The sequence below is a fragment of the Ctenocephalides felis genome, unplaced genomic scaffold, assembly GCF_003426905.1.
Source record: "Ctenocephalides felis isolate EL2017-DRISC unplaced genomic scaffold, ASM342690v1 CF-g0.4_SCAFFOLD_01886, whole genome shotgun sequence".
In the NCBI taxonomy this organism is placed as follows: domain Eukaryota; kingdom Metazoa; phylum Arthropoda; class Insecta; order Siphonaptera; family Pulicidae; genus Ctenocephalides; species Ctenocephalides felis.
In genome coordinates, this window is record NW_020538040.1 from 116,524,550 (window position 1) to 116,543,050 (window position 18,501).

At 30.5% G+C, this 18,501-nt stretch overlaps 1 pseudogene; it reads left to right on the forward strand.

Annotated features, from left to right (window-relative positions):
- The first annotated feature begins 4,259 nt into the window (after positions 1 to 4,259).
- Positions 4,260 to 17,248, forward strand: LOC113375777 (annotated as a pseudogene).
- The last annotated feature ends 1,253 nt before the right edge of the window (positions 17,249 to 18,501 follow it).

Below are 18,501 nucleotides of genomic sequence, written 5' to 3' on the forward strand. Positions count from 1 at the left end.
GCATAATGGTGGGCGCTAAAATCACCGCACAAAATGAATGGGTTTTAGAACTGTGACAATATATGATTTCATTGGCTTACTGAGATATTGCTGTTAGGTGCAACATAAATGGATATAATGATCAATTTGGTGTTGCAGAACATAAGTGTTATTCTTTTGATTTGGCACTTGTTTACATCTACTGTACCTATATTAATGCTCTCTGTATTGAGTACTGTGATATTATACTTGACTATTATAGCCGTACCTTCATATCCCTCATTTCTATCATTGCGGAAGATCTTGTATTCTCTGAAAGTGCTGTTGTTACCACATTTTAATCATGTTTCTGAGAAGGCCGCTATATTAATCTTTTTCTCGTATAGAAAATGTTCAATGCAGCCTTTATTGGAAAACACTGATCTACAATTGTATTGCAATATTTTCAATTCCAGTGTCATTCTTGTCATTTCGGATTTGTTAGGTTTATCTGATCTCTTTCCATCCGATTAATTATGGCCATTAGCACTTGGTTATTTTTTTGGTTGGTGGGATTAAATACCTCCTTTAGTCTTTTGATTATGTGGTTCAGAGATAGTTGCTTTGATGTGTTTCGATTTGGTTTTAATCCTCTTTTCTGTATATTCGTAGTTCTAACATCCTTCTCTTTTGTTTTATCTCTGTTGTCCTCTTTTGTCATTTTCGTAATTACGTTTTTATTTTTATTAAATGCTATTTTATTTGTATTTGGTGACGCTTTTTGTGCATCGTTTTCTATTTTATTGTTATTATTAGAGTTTTTAATACTGTTGTCAATCACAAACGCTTGTATTGTGTAGTCTCCGTTTCTTGGACTGATTCACTTCCGTATTTTCTGGTTCTTTATCTCTTGTGCGTTGTTGGTGATCTTGAATATCGAGAATTTTTTTTGTTTTTTAATTCTAATCTTGTTGTAATTATATATGTGTAAGGGCGGTTCTCCAAAAAAATTTTTGCTGCATTAGAAATTGCATTATTAATTTCCATTATTTCCTTTAATTTAATTTTTTTTTGCAGAATTCGCAGTTTTTGTTTATTGCCTGATGTCCATTGCCGCATAATGCGCATTTGGGCTCTTCCTCCTGTCACGTGGCCATATCGGAGGCAATTATAACATTGGATTATTTTGTTGTATTGACTCACCCGGCACTTCACCGCATGTATTGTTACTTTCTCAGGTAACCTTTGACCTCAGAAAGTTAGAACGCATACGGGCGTTTTTACATAATCGTTGTTTTGTTTTTTTAAGAATTTATTTGACTTCTAATATTTCCACTTTAGATTTTATATGTTTCAAAATATATTCTTCTGATAGGTCGGTGTCTACGTCGTATATTACTCCCTTTTTTATTACAGTAGAAAGTGGTATATATGCCCTTGCGCCGATCTCCGAGAATATGTGGTCCACTACCAACTTGTTTGTGAATTTGTAGTCATAACATTCAATTTTGTTAATTCCGATAGCTTCCATTTTCTTTATATATTTGTCCATCTCTGGCTGCTTGTCAAATATCTTTCTTCCTAATGCCATGTGATGTAGTTTGTCTATGTGCTTGCTCATTGATTTCACATAAATTAAAAATGGTTCTATGTCTTTTTCTGTGTACAATACTGTTTTAAATACTCTAGTATTTTTCGATTTATTATTGTTTTCATATGTATTATCATTAATCTTATCGTTGGTTTTTAAATTTTCATTAATATCAATTATCGCATTATTATTAGTTTCTTGGGAAGGATTGTCCCCTGTGAGATTTCCACTACCACTGTTTTTTCCTCGAGTCGTTTCTAGATTTGTTATTGTTTTCATTGGCTTGCTGTTTAATACATTGTCATTTTCTTGCACTGAATTGTTTGTTCCTTTAGGTGTAACATCACTATTTAAATTATTTAAATTAGCGTTTGATTCAGTTTCCCTATCTTCTCCATAACATGTACGCAATGCGTTTTCTATGCACGGACCTAATTGTATTTGTTCACGGTCATCGTCGGGACCCTCTCCGTAGGGTCCGCTATCCATGGTATCACTATTTCAACTACCTGCTACGGATTACTCACTATTCAACACTGAGGTCTTTATCGCTCGAACGCTCGTTGCTAACTGACTATATTATATTTTTATATTACCTTAGCCTATAAGTGAATAGAAATATTTGGTAAATGACAGTATTCATTTGTTTTTAATGTCAAACAATGCCCCAAATAATTTCAATGTCAATCATTATATTTCTATGAATCAAAATGTACTAGAAAATTCTCCGAACATACTTCAGGAAGATTTATGAAAATCCGAATGATAGTTTTGGAGGATTAACCATTCATACCTCATAACAGATGAATTTTATATATAAGATATATATATATATATATATATTATATATATATATATATATATATATATATATATATATTAAACTGTAATTGTGTATTTGTTTGTATCATTCCTGTGATTATGAGAGGTTGTTTGGTAGCTGGAGCTGAGCGGTTGATAATATAGAAACACTGGTTCTTGGTTAATCTTGATATTTTATTGTTTACTATTTTTTCAATTAAATAATTTGTTTGATAACCCTTTGGTTATCGATAGTCAGAGACTACATTTTTCTAAGTATCTAAACACTAAACCTGACTCCAAGTCTGGCTTCTGACTTGACTCCTGACTTCTGACTGACTAACTAAATTTTAACTTCTTCTTATATACTAAATAATTGTACACAAAACGTGATTCCAAAATCTAACAGCAAAGACCGAAGAACTTCGGATAACCTTCAAATAGCACGTAGTGCTTCAACAAAACAATAAATAATAAATTTTTTTTATTACAGAATAACCTCCCCTTCAAAGGTTTTTCGTCCTCAAAAAACATTTAAAAAAAAAAATTGAACAAAATGAGTTCCATCTCTTCCTCCGCCCTTAAAAACTTTTGTCCTCAAAAGTGTTATTTCTGTTAGACTTCGTTTACAAACAATTAGGCTCTAAAAAGAAAATCAATTAGAACATTATATCATAACTTGAAATAATTGAGAAAGAAAATGCATGAAGCTACATATACTTTTTGCTTACAGTGTATTTAAATATTATTTATATATATTTGACCTAATAGCATTTATACCTATAAAATTTAACTTAATCAACAATCAACTGCAATAAATGGTCTTCGATTATGTAAAAACATTACTGAAAATGTTATTTATAAAAAGTAAAACAAGGCCATGAATACTAATAAAAAAAATTGGAAATAAAATATTAATATAAAAAAAAGATTAACTCATAAAAATTGAAGAAAAAATTTTTTTTTTATATCTGTGAACTACATTGTTTCAACATTACCATACTCCCAAAATTTTGCTTACTAATCAAAATTGGAGAAAATTTGCTTTAAAACCAGATAAACTGCATAATGTTTATGTTTACTAAACGAAATGAGCTATTTTGTTTACTATTGCCTTGACTTCAGTTGACCTCGTATTTCTTTGGGTATTTATCTAATATATAAAATTCTTCTGTAACAATGTAAGTTTCATTAATCCTCCTAAACTATAATTCGGATTTTCATGAATCTTCCTTTTGATTCATAGAAATATAGTTAGATTGTAGAAATAAATGGAATAAAATACAAAAAACCGCTTATCATTGTTTGACCTTTAAAATATTTAAGGCATGGTTTGACATTAAAAACAAATGACAACTGTCATGTGCCAAACATTTCTATTCACTTAAAGGCTAAGGCAATATTAAAATATAATAAATTCATGATTAAAAATAAAGAAAATGTAATGTCTACATTATTATTGTCGAAAAGCAGCTGAGATGTGCCATAATTAAAATAATATAAGATGCAAATAATATAACATGCGTCTGACAGTCTGCGCATGCGACTGACGCGCACGGCGAATCGTGTTCTCACCGCACTTTGCGAACAGATTCGCCGTACGAATTCGTGCAAAAGAGACGAGCCATAAGTGATTGCTCTCAAAAATATTCAATTTGCAGTCGTTTTGTCTTACTATACTGTGGGAGTTGTAATTATTATGAAAATATATTAAATTATAAACTCCCAACATATAAAAATATATAAAATTTATTGCCTATAAAAATATTACGATATGAAAAATATAAAAATGACAAGTCTCCTGTTGTTTTTTTTACAATCCCTTACAATTTTACTCCCTGCTTACCAATTATAAAATATGCATTATTCAATACGGTGATAAATTTTGTAAATTTATCTGAACAAAAACTTCACATTAGCAATTACAAATCCTATATGGGTTGTTGAAACAAGATTATGTTTACAATATGACGATGCCAGAAGAGGCATGAAATCCGAAGAATACAAGGGAATGGTGGACGCGTTTAGAAAAATTTATCATCTAGAAGGTGTGAAGGGATTGTACAGGGGTTTTATTCCTGGTATGTTTGGTGTTTCACATGGAGCTCTTCAGTTTATGACATATGAGGAAATGAAAACTCGATACAATATATATAGAAAAGTGCCAATTGATACAAAGATGGGCACATTGGAGTATTTGATATTTGCTGCAATATCTAAACTTATTGCTGCAGCGGCAACATACCCTTACCAAGTAGTTTGTGCAAGGCTCCAAGATCAACATAATAGATACACTGGAACATGGGATTGCATATGCAAAACATGGAGGTACGAATCGTGGCGCGGATTTTATAAAGGACTTGGGACTAATTTGATTCGAGTGACTCCCGCCACAATGATCACGTCGGGGTCACCAATGTGGGAGTTGTAATTATTATGAAAATATATTAAATTATAAACTCCCATCATATAAAAATATATAAAATTTATTGACTATAAAATATTATGATATGAAAAATATAAAAATGACAAGTCTCCAGTTGTTTTTTTTACAATCATGACTAGCCTGCTTGATTTCCCCACAATACTAAGTCACAATACAAAAAAAAAATACTTATTCAAAAAATTATTTAGAAGTTTCATTGTGTCAAAAATTCATATGGTTGGCATTTTGTACGGAATATTTACTCAATGGAGCGCTTTGGGTCTGAACTTTTTTTTACTGTTTTCCAATTCGTTTGGAATTTTGGAATTAGGCTCATTTTACTCTCAAATTCAAAAGTGAAAACAATTTAGACTCCTTTGCACTATCCGGGGGGATGCCATTTTTTTAGTGATGTAATTACGTTGGGTGTGGATAAAAGAACTAATTATAAGAGAAAAATGTTTAATAATGTTTTTCAAAAAAGCATATACTTTTCAAGTTACTGGCTACTGAAAATTTGTTTCTTTTTTGCGTTTTTTATCAATAAAAATAAAATTATATAAAAAAAATCCTAATAAATCGCTATTTTACAGTGTTCTAGGAACAATATTAAGTTAATTTTGAAAATGGGTTTTTATAGTTCTCCAAATAAGCTTTAAAAGAAAGTACTTCTTTGCGTGTATTTTTTTTTTTTTTTGTTACAATTTATTTTTGTTAATCAAGACTTTAATGTCTTATTTACAAAATTGATATGAGCAAAAAAAAAATACAAAAAAAAAAACAAAAAGTGCAATACATTGAAAATAAAATGAAAAAAGTTAAAATAAAAATTAAATTAAAACAGTAATACAAAAAAAAAACATAAATGAACGATGACGTGATGATGTATGCCGCGTACTACATCAGAACGCGTGCAGACATTGGGCTAGATGTTTTGTAGATCCGAAGGCCATTTCTTGCTCAATCTTATTATCGGTCTATGAATTCGCTTGAATTGTAGGATTTGTATGCTGGATTAATTTATTGTTGAAAGATGAACTTCTAATCTTGATCATTTCGTTGACTGTTGAGATTTTCAAGTCCTTATGTAGGCAAAAATTCGAAATATACCAAGGCGCATTAGTAAGGATACGCAGAATTTTATTCGGGCACCTTTGGATGATGTTTATGTTAGATTTGCATGAGCAACCCCATAGTTCGATTCCATAAGTCCAAATGGGCACTATGATAGTTTTGTACAAAAATACTTTGTTATCGAGAGAGATTTCAGATTTCCTCCCAAAAAGCCAGTAAAAATCTTTTATTTTCAGTTGGATTTGTTTCTTTTTATATTCAATGTGCGTTCTCCATGTCAATTTCGAATCAATGTGCATGCCTAAATATTTAACAGAATTGCATAGTGGAATTATTGAATTGTTCATGATGATAGGTGGACTGTTGTGATGTTTTGGAGAAACAATTATGTGCTGAGATTTTTCGATATTGATTTTGATATTCCATTCTAAAAACCATTTTTCGAGACTAGATAAATAATTTTGTAACTGACAAATTGCTGTTCTAATATCGGATGAAATCGCATGAAATAATAGCTATGTCATCGGCGTGAGTGCATATGGTTAGAAGATCATCTATGGGCATATCGTTTGTAAAAAGAAGATAAAGTACAGGGCTTAGCACACTGCCCTGTGGTAACACGCATTCTATATTTCTGATGCTCGAAGTCACATCTTTAATTTTGATTCTATTACTTATTATTATATTAAATTGATACTAGATATTGAAGTAGTTTGGAAAAGTTGTTTTGAGTTTATATAGGAGTCCTGAGTGCCAAACCTTATCGAAAGCCTGGCTGATATCTAAGAATACGGCTACGCTGTGTTCCTTTCTATTCATGGCTTCAAGAATACGAGACACCGTTCTGTTGCATTGTTGAATTGTAGAGTAATTTTTTCTGAAGCCAAACTGATGGTGAGGAATCCAACCAACATTTGGGTGATCTTCTGACAATCTCTGCAACAAAAGTCTCTCTAAAATTTTCGATAATATCGATAAAAGACTGATAGGACGGTATGAACTAGCAGTGTGATGGTTTTTGTTTGGTTTAGCGATCATAATAATTTCTGCAGTCTTCCACGCTGTGGGCCAATAATTATATTGAAGAATGGCGTTGAAAATATTTGTTATATATAAAATACCTTTTGTAGGCAATTATTTTAACATTTTTGGAGTAATCTTGTCCATACCCGGCGAAGATCTATTTTTCATCCTTTTAATTTCACATAAGACATCATTTGGTGAAAAATATCCTAACGGTGTAGAATGAATAGGTTGTTTTACAAAATTGTTAATTAAATTATTCTGGGAAATATTTCGAGCGCTAAAAATGCTACTTAGATGGTCAGCAAATGCCTCCGCTTTTTCTTCGTTGCTTTTTGTCCAAATGAAACCGTTTTGGTTAGTTATTTTCAGAGGAGGGTTTTGTAGTAGGGGTTTACTTTTATTCTTGAATGGTTTCCATATGGAATTATTGTACCTATTTAGCTGCAATAAATACTACCTGAATGTACAATTCTTCCATTTTTTTATTTTTTTCCTCAGCGTGTTATTGAGATGATTAAGGGATGTCTTATCCGTATGTAGATGAGAATGTTGCCAGGTACGTCTTGCTCTTCGTTTCTGTGCGATTAGCTTCTTAATGTCTTGCGGAATTATTAGATTATCATTTCTTGGAATAATATTCGGGGTTATCTGCTTGGTTGTTTCACGTACAATCTCAGAAAAATATTCTATTTTATTCTCTATATCAATTGCGCTTGTAGGCCTAGATTTTGGAAATAATTTTGAATCAAGTTTGGATTTAAATTGAGTCCAGTTAGAAAGTTTGTTGTGTAGAATATGATTGTTGATAGCTGGAGTAGGAAATGTGCTAAACGTCACAAGTATTGGAGAATGATCTGAAGAGAGATCGTAACTAGATTCAATATTAAGATTTAAATGATCGATACCTTTTACAATAAAAAAATCTAAAAGGTCTGGAACTTTAGTAGGGTCAGAAGGCCAATATGTTGGACTACAAGTTGAAATAAAGGAGAGGTTATTTTGCCCCATGGCTGCATGAAGTATCTTACCTTTGGCTGTAGTCAGTCTAGAACTCCAGGCAATATGTTTACAATTAAAGTCACCACCAATGATAAATTTATTACTTAATTGAGAGAAAAATGAAGAAAACTGAGCACAAAAAATTTTGAATCTTGGTGGACAATAAACAGCAGAAACACAAAAATTACATAAATTTGTTTCAACTGAAATTTGAGTTGCTTGTAGAAAATCATCACAAATACTAGGTAGAACAAAATGCTTTATATTATTTTTGATTAATATAGCCTAACCGCCGCGACCCCTGCCACTTGGGTGATTTGAGTTATAAGTAGTGTAGTTATAAATTTTAAAGTAGTTTTTTTCAGTAAAGTGTGATTCTGAGATATATAAGATATCTATTAAGTTTAATTTAAAAAAACATTCTACTTCATTTTTGTGAGGTAATAAACCGTTGGCATTTCATTCAGCAATTTTAATTATTTTTGCCATTGTTTATGTTATTGACTAACGTGGATAACATATTTATTATAACGGTGTTCTGTTGTATAAGCTGATTGAAGACATTTTTAAATTCTAAAATAAATGTTGCTAGAGAATCAGATTTTGGATTTATTGATGAATGATTAGAAGTAGAATAATTGTTTTTTGCAATGTCTGCATAGGATGAGCCATGAATTGTTGGCTTCAAGGCCGGAGAAATGTTGTTTAGATTATTAGTATTTTTTAAATTTTGGTTATTTGGATTTGTATTTATGACTGATTGATTTACTGGAGTTTTGTTTCTTTGTTTTTTGATTTTTTGGAAGTAAGAGCAACCGCGATAATTAGCTAGATGAGCACCGTCGCAAACATAACAGCATGCCGGAGCATTCGGAATTTTTGTACAAGCTTTTGTATTATGATTGTCACCGCATTTTAGACAAGCGAATGTTCTATTGCAATATTTTTTGGTGTGATTAAAGAGTTGACAGCGAGTGCATTGTATAATGTTATTAGACTTTCTCGGTAATTTGACGGGTATTATGCAGTTGAATAATTTGTAAATGTTATAAATATTTTTGTTATTTCTATTTGGTTCCAGATCAACAAAAAACATATTAAGAGGTTCTTTTGTTATTCTATGTCTAATATTTAGGATATTACGTACGAAATGACCCTGTTTTAATAGTTCTAATTTAATTGACTCTGTGCTTGTTGAAAAGTGTACATTTCTAAGAACAACCCTATAAGCCTTCTCTTCTTTCAATTGATATGTATGATATACAGCATTAGTTTCTTTTAGATGTCTGGATAAAGTTCGAAAATGGTCTACAGAATTACAAAGAATTTTAAATGTATTGTTAGCTAAACTTCTCAGGAAATATTGATCGTGCGGAATTATTTCATTTAATTGATTTGACATATCATTAATATCGTCAACTCCGTAAATAAATATTGGAGGGGGCTTACTGACTGGAGCCGGTTTAACTGAATTGTCATCATTAACTGTGTCTATTGTTGAAAGGGCCGAAAATCTGTTTTGAATTTTGACATCTATTCCTAATGGTTCAAATGATGTTTTTCTTTTTTTGAAATTGACTACTTGCCATGAATTAGGAGGTTTCTTGACATCAGATTGTGGATGAGAGAGACTTGTAGATGCATTATTACTAGATGATAATACTTCCTGCATTGAGTCAGAAACTGATAAAGTTGAAAGCAGCGAGATCTTTTCTGATGTGAACATATTGGTCCGACCTTCCTCGCGAGGAATCTTGCTAAATTTGCTCGATCCAATTACGGTCCTTCGTGGTTTTGGGATTTCTGTTGGTTTACAGTCCGATTTCATTTTTGCTTCTATATCTTGATTAAAATGTAAGACATTTTTTTGATTCCACAAACGCACATTAGAGTCTCGATTATGAATGGTTTAAATAAGCAATTTTTTAATTTTCTGTACACTTTTGTAAGCTTTTCATGCAATTGTAATAAACCGTAAAATTCAATCTGACATGCCTGCGTGTAAAATGAGTGAGCTATCATGCAATTAAAAGACGCATACAATGCTTTTTTTCATTTAAATCAAATAGTTTATGAGTGCCATTTCCACCAAAATTAAAAATAATCGTTTTACATCTAGAATTAACTTGGTTTGAGAGATCTTGATGGATTCTAGAAAATACCATAACATTAGTACAAACGATTTTCAAAAAACTTATGATTTCATAAAAAAATCCATTAAAAAAAAAACAATTTTTCATTATAATATCTCTGAAAGAATACGTATAAAAGTATATATATAAAAATTCAAGGTATTTTTCAGACTATTTATTGTTTTTATTATTTTTTGTTACACAAATATTGATAGAGTTCTAATTGTTTAAAGAGTGCGCGGTTCTCCAACCGGAGTGTCTTTCGAGCCCTTTAACTCTTCGCCGTTTCAAAATAAGAGAAGTTACGGTAAAATTTATGATACAGAAAGTTGTAGCTCATTTAATCACCTTTAAAATAGTATATTACAAGTTATGATAAAATCAGAATTAAAAGAGTTATATTCCAATTAATGCGGGGTGTGGTAACGAAATGCAAATTGTTTTCATTTCTGAACTTTAGATTAAGATTAGCTGGACATACGCTTTTTTCCTCTCCATTTACTGCAATAATTTTGTTGATAGTAGGTTGAATAGAGCACATGTGAACAAAATTTGACAAATTAATTCACTTCAAATATGAACTTAAGTAATAATGCATATTAAATTATTAGTGTGAAAAATGCAATTTAGAAATTAAAATACTAAAAGCCAGTTAAAATATGGTACGAAATGATAAAAATTGTAGGCAACATTATTGAAGCAATTATTTTGGGTAGAAAAATCCAAGGTGATATTGTACCTTGGCCGCATGCTATATATTAATTCTTTCTGAATTTGTTATACTTTTTAAAAGTTTTCAATTTTCAACACGTGTATCTATGCTATGACAATAAATACATGGTGATAAATTTGGAAAATCAATGTTTTAACCGTGAATAAACAAAAAATCATTCATTTAAACATCCACATCTACAGGTATGTCTAAAAATATTGTATAACCCTTAAATTCAATAAAATAAATTGAGCTATTGGAAATAAATTTGTTCTATAAATCGCAGTGTATAATTTTTAATATATAAAGGGATAATTAAAGTGTTAACTGTGGGAATTGAAAATAATCATTTTATTTAAAACAGTACTACATTTAACATCACTCATATATTGGTGTAAATAGTAACTCGAAAAACAATAATGATTATTTTTAACTGAACGGTATGAACATTAGTATATGATATTAAAAAAACGTAGAGGTGGGTACAGGACAACGTCTGTCGGGTCATCTAGTAATTATATAATTTTCGTAATCGGGGTAATATCATAAATTTAAATTTGTTTCTCTTCTTGTTATGAGTTGACGACGATACCAACTTTTTGCTGTTCGGAATTTGTAAATTTGCAAGTTCTTTATTTTTAATTAAATTCATATTCTTGTCGTTGAACACGTCTATTGTAGCTGCTAAATCATTTTTTATAGTTTTCATTGTGGCGGTATTTTTCTTATTGCATGTATTTTGTGCTGCCTGAACTCTTGTATATTTTTTTCTATAATTTTGTCATTAATGCGACTTCTTTTAATATGCTTCTTCTTCTTTTTCCTTTTTATTTTATTTAAAGCAGTTTTTATTTCTTCTTCATTAATTATTTTGATATCTTCTTGTTTGTTGTATATTTCTTCGATTACTGGAATCGCATCTTGGATTTCTTCAAATTCAGCCATTCGTATGTTCAAATTTTCTTCATCTTCATCTTCATCTAATATTTTTGCAGCAATTGTCGTCAATTCTTCGGTTTCAGTGTTTTGAATCAGATTTTCGACTGTGTGTTCTTCAGATTCTTCTTCAGTAGATTTGAATGTGTTGTCTATGCCGTCATATTTTCTTATATTTTCAAAAACCATGGTCTTTTCATAGTTCAATGCATCGTTGCTATCATTGTATTCGCCTTGGTTAATATTTTTATAGATTCCATTTTGTCTGTAATTAGTTTTCTCTTCATATATTGATTTTCGGCGAATTTTTTCACATTTTGTAATGTGGTGTCTTCTTTTCTTGCAATATCTGCATACAACGTAGCGGTTATATTGTTTGTCATAGGTAACATTTAAATACTTTTCTTCCTTGATGGCAATATTTTTAGCATCCTCAAGATTTTTTGGTTGGCTCCTTTAACAGTAGTTTTTATTTCCCACTGGAGGCCTTTAATGAAAACTGCTAGAGCTAAGTCACAATATGAGGCATAAATTATTTCTTTTTTTGAAAAATAACATTCAATATAAATTAATATTAGCAAATCATCAAATTTCTCCGTTGATTCGGCATTTCTTCTTGTCATTGTAGCTAGTTCGTAAATTAAATCTGTAATTGATCTGGAATCTTTAAATTTTTTGATTAAAATTGGTTTAATATTTTCCCATAACCTATAATCAGACCACTTCATGCAATTAAGTGCTGATGCATATAATCTACTGCGAGCAATTTTAGATATTATTTCATAAGTTTCAAAATTGACGTCTTCTACAAATGAATCTATTATGCTTATATACCTAAAGAGATTATACGAATTACCATCAAATTGTGGTATAGCTTTAACAGCTAACTTGATTCTGATTTCGCTTATTGCCTCACTATACTCAACATCTTGCAGAAAAATCCGGAAAAAATGAGTTCCATCTTGAAAGTGTGATGTTGTCCAATTGGCTTATTGTAAATCCGGTCGTGGTCTCTGTTGTTCCAAAATTGGTCTTTTTTGATAGGCGCCACCATCCCTCAAGTTTTGCTGCGAATGATTCTCCGGTTTACCAAGCTGTGGCGGCTATTTAACTCGATGTCGCCAGACGAAAATCCACCAGCACTGCGAGGGAAATTTTCCGCTAAGCCACCATGAACTGTAATTGTGGGGTTGTTTGGATCACTCCTGTGATTATGGGAATTTGGTTGGTAGCTATAGCTGAACGATTGATAAGATAAAAACACTGGTTCTTGGTTGATCTTGATATTTTTATTGTTTACTATTTTCACAATTAAATAATTTGTTTGATAACCCTTTGGTTATCAATAATCAGAGACTACATTTTAGGTATCTAAACAATAAGCCTGACTCCAAGTCTGGCTTCTGACTTGACTCCTGACTTCTGACTGCTTAACTAAGTCTTAACTTCTTCTTATATACTAAATAATTGTACACAAAACGTGATTCCAAAATCTAACAGCAAAGACGGAAGAACTTCAGATAACCTTCAAATAGCACGTAGTGCTTTAACAAAAACAATAAATAATATACATATACGAGGTGTGTTCAAAAAGTACCCGGAATTACTAATAATTAAATTTCGCGGGTCTGGAGTGTCTGATTGTCAATTTTTTTTTTATTGTGTTGGTATACATGCCCCTAAAGTATGATGAAATTTTCAGCTATATTCACTGTTTACTTTGTCTGTGGTAGTCGCTAAGGTTCGACGTGTTTTTCTGAGCTCGGCGATTTTTACAATGGAAGAATTGAAAAGTCAAAGAATTTGTATTAAATTTTGCGTAAAAAATGAAATAAAGTGTTGCAAAGTGCAAAAATTCACCAGATATGGCTCCGTGTGACTTTTTCCTATTCCCAAAGTTGAAGAGACCCATGAAAGGACGGCGGTTTTCCTCGATTGAAGAAAATCTCTGAGAGTGCTCAAGGACATATCAAAAAGTGAATATCAAGGGTGCTTCGAAAATTGGAAAAAACGCTGGCATAAGTGTATTATATCTGGGGGGGACTACTTTGAAGGGGACCACATTAATGTAGACGAATAAATAAATATTTTTTTGAAAAAAACGAAAATTCCGGGTACTTTTTGAACAGACCTCGTATACATATACAAATAATATACATATATACATAATAAATAATAAATAATATACATATATACATACAAAAATAAAATGAAACACACATTGAGCTTTAAATCTAAAAATTTAGACCCAGCACAAAATTTTGCACTAACATTGATACAACTAACCAGTTTATATGTTTATAGTTTTGTATATAATTATAATGAAAGCTTTATTTCACAAAAATGCAGAAAAGTTAAAGCATTTTTGCATAAAAACTTGTAATAGCTATGGTTTCCGAGGCGAATATGAATACCGTTCAATTTGCCGAACACATGTGGGTTAAGAATTTTATTCTTAGGGACACTCGAGGGTTTTTTACAATCAGCGTTGCTATGTGTGGGCAAGTAAGGCTTGGTTTATATGACCGAAATTGACTTTGTAATAATAGGTAAAGTTTATATGAACGGATTTAGTTTCACTAAGTGGAAATAAATTTAGAAACATTATTAAGTAAAACTTGGTAACTTTCGCAGAGTAAGAAGATGTCTTTTCTCTTGTTTATACTATTTCTATCTAAGGTGATGAAGCAAGATTCTGCAAAGCTTCTTTATATTGTGTATTTTGTTTGTGGTAGAGAATACGGGCATTATAAAAGTTGAATGTGTGTTTGAAATTTTGGATATGGTCTGTTATCAAGGTTTGGTTTTGTAAACGGTTTTTAGAATTATTGTCGTGTTATTTAAGTTTTTATCAGATTTTGTCCAGTTTAGCCCACATAAGTCGAAAAGCAAATATTGCAATTTAATTTGTAGACAATATTGGACGTACGTTCTAAGCTTGCGGGTGATTTAGGATTTGAATGAATGAAAGTCAAAATTATATTGAAAGTTAACCTGATGTCTATCTTATGAACACTGAAAAAAGTTTTTTTATATATGGTAGACAAACGTTAACGATAAAATTCATTAGAAATTTCAATAGGGAAGGAAAAAAAATCGTACTATTGATTATTTTGAGTCTATTGGTAGTGACGGGGTTATGAAGAAGATATGGGTTGTTAATTGAAGTCGTACGAATGAGGAATAAATTAAAAGCCTAAAATTGTTTGTCTGAGAGTAGGATGGCATGGTCGACTAAATTAATAATAGCACCTATCTTCATGCTAGAAGGATTGTAAGAATAATATCTTAAATACCTGCTCCACTAAGTAGATTTGTGGTACCTATTAGTAATAATTTGATTGTCTATGGTTTTTATAATTTTTGCATCTATAAAGCTAATATAATTGTATTGTTCTTTTTCAAAAGTAAAGAAAGGTGCTCGTTAAACAAGATGAAACTGTGAAGTAAAATTTCTAAATTTGTAACAGGAACACAAGTGAGAATGCCATCAACGTATCTGTAACAAAAATGAAGATTTAAATTTTAGAATTAGGCATTTAGATCTTTAAGCAAGTTCTGCGAGTGCTGGGAATATCTGGAAGAGCCCATAGATATGCCAAAGATTAAAAATGGTCGTTGAATTCGAATTAGGTATTAGAAACTAGAAAATTCATTGACTCGAGAAACCAATGCAGTAATAACGTTGTATGGCATGCGATTTCGTCCCATCTAGCAGTGATGGCATCTAAAATTAATTGTAAGGGAACGTTTGTGAATAAGGTTACTACAATTAGACTAACTAATAAGGAAATATCAGGAATTGTTGACAATTTCAAATGAGTTTTTTGTGAAGAAATGAGACTTAACAGTGTCTGACGAGGGTATATTGCGGAGATATTTGGAGAATTTTGAAAGAGGAAGGTTTAGGTCAGCAACGATAGGTCTGAAAGGAATGTTATGTTTATGTAGGGGTGAAGTTTTTTAATTGCAAATATGGAAAATATGTTTTTTGTCTGAAATTAACTCCAAGACTTTTTCTAGGTGCGTAGTTTTATCGAAAATAAATGTAATGTTTTCCTTGTCGGCGCTCGTTATTAAAATGTTGGGATTTTCTTCAATAAAACGTGCACGCTATAATGTCTCTAAGGATGTCTATACCGTCGATTTTTTGTCAAAGGATTTGATAAACAAGAAAAAATTTTTACAAAAGCTGAATGGGTATTAGTTTTAATTTCAGAATTTTTAATATTATGTAGAATTAACTCTAATCTATTAAGTACTTTGATAAAATTATATATACATATATATATATATATATATATATATAAAGCGAGAGGTTTTTCTTCAGATGGTGAAATAATATAATAAAATTGTTTCTTGGGCATCCATCCAGTAATTAAAAAACAGTTTTAATGAAAAATGTTTTTATTTAGAGAACACATTTTGTAAAGTGTAAGTAAACAAATGTAAAGAAACTCACCATACAAATAAATTTGAAAAAAAAAACACAAAAACCCATAAAATTGCACGAAAAAAATAAATATGAAAAAAAGTGATAAAAACGTCGAGTTATAATAAATTTAAAAAAAATTGTAAAATTAAAATAAATAATATATTTTATTATAAAAAAAGCTTATTCCAAACGAACATGTTGTTAGCTTGGAGCACGTATTATAGTACGGGAGGTAGCAACGTTTTCGAGCAAGCATTTTAGTCAGGCTGGTTTTTTGGTATGTGGCCGTCTGGAAGTGGTTGCTTTAATTAGTGAGCAGCCAACTTTTACAGTGCGATTTCAAAATTTTAAAAGCATTTTAGTCAGTCCAATTTTCGTTTTTTTGACTTCGAATAGGTTCACCAGACTCAAATTTTTTGTTGCCAGACATTTTGGGCGCTGTTAAATATGTGCCAGACGCCAATTTATTTATTAATTTTTTTTAAATTCAAATCATTTTAGTCCGTCTGTAATTTTAGTATTATGTTCATTAAGGGTCAAGAAACATAAAATTAATTTGTCAGACGTTTCTGCGGTTGTTAACCATGTCTGGCAAGCAAAAATGTCTGGCAATATGATACTAGTTTATAACATTTTAGTCAGTCCAATTTTCATTTTTTTTTTTTTGACTTCGAATAGGTTCAGTAGACTCATATTTTTTGTTGTCAGACATTTTGGGCGCTGCTAAATGTATGCCACATGCCAAATTATTTATTAATTTTTTTAAAAATTCAAATCATTTTAGTCCGTCTGAAATTTTAGCAATATGTTCATTAAGGGTCAAGAAACATAAAATTAATTTGCCAGACGTTTCTGTGGTTGTTAAGCATGTCTGGCAACGAAAAAAGTCTGGCAATATGATACTAGTAGACAGAGTGAGACAATCGCCAAATACATTGGCGCGAATAAAACAAAAAGCTATTATACTCGTAAGAGCACAATTACGTGTACTAGCCAGAAAACCTTAGGAAAAATCAAGTAACTATGTTAGACAGATGTGTTTATTATAAACTTCTCTGCAAAATTGTGTTTATACAATTTCTTCTTTAGAATCACTGTTTCTGACAAATTGCCATCTGAAAAGTTGCAGCCTTTATACATCATCGAAGGTGAATTATGAGTGCAAAACAAAAATCCGTTGATTTGTGTTGGATAGATGAGTAATGAGTCTTTTGATATATCACATTGTAGTATCAGTCTTTAATTAGCTTCTTCCTAGAGCAATACCTGCCAGATTTATTGTCCTAGTGTGGGAGGGTCGCATACCTGATTGTTTTGAAGGAATTAAACGAAATAATTATGTATAAATGAATGCGAGGTGTGTTATAACATACACAGTGCTCAAACAGTTATCATATTGAATAAATATGTCAGTTTCTAGTACCAACACATGAGAAGGAAAATAAATTGTAGCTAAATTACTATATTATTGTATCATTAAGCCATAACACGAATAAATCTGTATAATAGACGTTTTTATTCGTTGTTAAAAAAAAACAATATTCCCAATTATAATCTTGATTCAAGAGACCTAGGTCGAATGACAATCATTATATAGTGATACATATTGATCTAAAATGATCCCATTTGAATTTTTGAATTATTAAATACACTTCGATTTTTAAAAAACATTGCTCAATTTACAGCTAAAAGCTGAAAGAAAAAAGAGCGGAGAATGTTTGCTGCATAATATATACTGTATATATATATATATATATATATATATATATATATATATATATGTATATATATAATATATATATATATATATATATATATATATATATATATATATATATTATATAAAGCGAGAGGTTTTTCTTCAGATGGTGAAATAGTATGATAAAAATTGTTTCTTGGGCATCCATCCAATAATTAAAAAAACAGTTTTAATGCAAAATGTTTTAATTAAGAGAACATACGTTTCGGGTCCAGATTTGACCCATCTTCAGTGCATACAAATAAATTTTTAAAAAAATATAACACAAAGCACAACACAAAATTGTAGCGAAAAAATAAGTATGAAAATAAATTGAAAAAACATCAATTTATGAAAATTTTTGAAAATTGTAAAAATTAAAATAAATAATATGTTTTATTATAAAAAGGCTTATTCCAAAACACATCTTGTTAGTTTGGAGACAGAGTTACGTGTTGACACGTAACACGTATGTTCTCTTAATTAAAACATTTTGCATTAAAACTGTTTTTTTAATTATTGGATGGATGCCCAAGAAACAATTTTTATCATATATATATTATATATATATATATATATATATATATATATATACTAGTATTTTAAGATTCTATTCTAGGAGTAGCTTGAACTGGTGAGGTAGCAAAACTAATATTACCAGTATTAAGTATAGG